Here is a 2,960-nt window from a genome sequence, read left to right as displayed (position 1 = left end):
GACTTTCTGCAAATATGTAGGTATCAATTTTGTAAATAAAATTTTAAATAAGCAAAACTAAAAGGATAGAACTCATAATGTACTTCAAAAATATATATATAGATATTCAGTTTCTAAAGGAGATATATACATAAATAAATGTATTTTTTTACTTACAAAGTTAAATATTTGTTAAACTTTGATTTTAACCATTTGGGTTACCATGTTTATGAACGTTATCTTCGTTATAATTATAATTGAGAATGTAATATATTATTTCTCAAAGTCCCTCGAATTACATTCAACTATCATAAAGATGTATTAAAATAAGTTTTGAGCATTTAATCTCGATCTCTTAAATGAGGGTGTAATTCTGTATATGGCAATAACCGTAAATAAATTTGATCGATTAATATAGTTCTATTAATTGAGTTATGTAAAAATGTTATTTTAGGAAAATCTGCAAAGATTAATTAAATAGAAATATTATTTTAGGAAAATCTGTAAAGATTAATGTTGCAAAAAGCAAATTAAATAAAATAAACTTCGAAGGCATAAACCAAAATATAGTTCAAAAATGTTAATATAGATGTACTTTTTATCACCAAATGTAACAGGTCAATTATATCACGTAGGCCTAGTAATAAGCCCGTTTAAGTAAAAATCCCGCAAAAGGAAATATATTCCTTGTTAATTTACAGTTTCGTACGTAATCATTCTTTACAAACTTCTTAAGATAATAATTAATATATTACTTACTATAAGGAAACATCTACAGAAAAGATTTGCGGCAGTTACTTAAAAATAAAATAAAGAAATTGATACACACACATTTCTAATATATAGATGTATTATCATATAAATTGATAAAACAAAAGCATATATTATAATTTGCCCAAAACGATCACGTCTGATTAAAAAAAAAAAAAAAAAAAAAAGCAAGAGCTGAAAGATTCGCGACGAAGCAAAGACAACAGTGTTGTGTTGTTATATCATCTATCGCCGCCCTTTGTTCTGTAAGACTATGAAATCAGCTGATCATTTTTGTCTTCTTTATGTTCTTTAGCTTCGATCACTTGTTTCTCTGTTTCTTTCATCGACTTGGCTTCTTCTTGTGTGTGTTTTTTTTTTGCCCCTTTTTCTATTAGGGTTTTGATTCAATGAATTCGAATTTGGAATTTTTAGTTAGTTCAATCGATTTCTATTACAAAATCTGGAATTTGATTAGTCTTAGTGTTAGTGATGATACTAATTCTTCATTTCAGGGTGAACAAGAGTAGAAGAACCAAAGTTGGAATCTTTGAGCTTTTCCCACTGTTTTAAATAGTAAATTACTGATCCTTAGAATCTGGAATTGAAGCAAATTTGAGTGTGGATAGAAGAAGAAGAAGAAGAAGATGCAAAGGGTAAGGGTTTCATCTCAAAGAGCAGCTGTGCATAAGCTTGGTGACTCTCAGATGACTTTATCTCCCAAGTTTAGAGTAGCTGCATCTGTTCAATCCACATTATTCGATAGATCATCTGAATTAGAACTGTCTCTTAGTGGAGAGCCTTTGATTCCGGGTTTACCAGACGACGTTGCGCTTAACTGTCTTTTAAGGGTTCCAGTGCAAAGCCATGTATCTAGTAGATCCGTGTGCAAGAGATGGCATCTCTTGTTTGGTACTAAAGACACGTTTTTCGCCAAACGTAAGGAGTTCGGGTTTAAAGACCCGTGGCTGTTCGTAGTTGGGTTTAGTAGATGCACTGGGAAAATCCAATGGAAGGTTTTGGATTTGAGGAACCTCACTTGGCATGAGATCCCTGCTATGCCTTGTAGAGACAAAGTGTGTCCTCACGGTTTCAGATCGGTTTCGATGCCTCGTGAAGGTACTATGTTTGTGTGTGGAGGGATGGTTTCTGATTCTGATTGCCCTCTTGATCTGGTGTTGAAGTATGATATGGTGAGGAATCATTGGACTGTCACTAACAAAATGATAACCGCGAGGTCGTTCTTCGCTAGTGGTGTGATCGACGGGATGATATATGCAGCTGGTGGGAATGCTGCGGATTTGTTTGAGCTCGCTTCTGCTGAGGTTTTGAACCCTTTGGATGGTAGTTGGCGGCCAGTGTCGAACATGGTCGCACACATGGCGTCTTATGACACTGCGGTATTAAACGGGAAGCTACTGGTGACTGAAGGATGGTTATGGCCGTTCTTTGTATCCCCACGAGGTCAAGTTTATGATCCCAGGACTGATCAGTGGGAAACAATGCCAATGGGGTTAAGAGAAGGATGGACAGGGACGAGTGTCGTGATATATGATCGGTTGTTTATAGTGTCGGAGCTAGAGAGAATGAAGATGAAGGTTTATGATCCGGTTACAGATTCTTGGGAGACGATTAACGGACCGGAATTGCCTGAGCAGATTTGTAGACCGTTTGCGGTTAATTGTTATGGAAACAGAGTATATGTGGTTGGCAGGAACCTTCATCTGGCGGTTGGGAGTATTTGGAGGTCGGGGAATAAGTTTGGTGTGAGGTGGGAGGTTGGAAAGTCGTCAGAGCGTTATGCAGATATAACTCCATCGAATTCGCAGATTCTTTTTGCTTAAAGGAGCTGGTTGGTTTGGATTACATATTGTTATGAATAAGTAAACATGTCTTAGAAACACCATGATGTTTGTACTATTGTATCATATGCATATGTGTGTATAACTTATGTCCGAAAGAAAGTGTTATATAATATACATGGATTGAAAATGTTGTTTTCTACAAAGACTGTAATTTTTCCATACATACTTTCAAAAGTCTGTATCACACAGTATAATTCATACTACTGATTCAAAAGTCTGTATTACATGAATACTACAAAAATTCTATTAGGGATTTGATCAAACTCATCTTAGCCATAGATTCTATTAGGGATTAATTCTGATATAATTGATCAATGGAATTCTTTAATTTAAAATATTTTATTGGTTAGTTTGTTATTAACTACT

The 2,960-nt window shown here is 34.7% G+C and overlaps 1 pseudogene across 1 annotated transcript; it reads left to right on the top strand.

Annotated features, from left to right (window-relative positions):
• Positions 1-835: 835 nt before the first annotated feature.
• LOC104777035 (F-box/kelch-repeat protein At1g30090 pseudogene) lies at positions 836-2,721 on the top strand (annotated as a pseudogene). Its single transcript, XR_015595523.1, has 2 exons — positions 836-995; positions 1,245-2,721. The product of XR_015595523.1 is annotated as an F-box/kelch-repeat protein At1g30090 pseudogene (transcript).
• The last annotated feature ends 239 nt before the right edge of the window (positions 2,722-2,960 follow it).

The sequence above is a fragment of the Camelina sativa genome, chromosome 3, assembly GCF_030686135.1.
Source record: "Camelina sativa cultivar CO46 ecotype springtype chromosome 3, ASM3068613v1".
NCBI lineage: Eukaryota > Viridiplantae > Streptophyta > Magnoliopsida > Brassicales > Brassicaceae > Camelina > Camelina sativa.
Note: the sequence above shows the minus strand (reverse complement) of the source record. Positions and strands in the feature narration are given on the sequence as shown.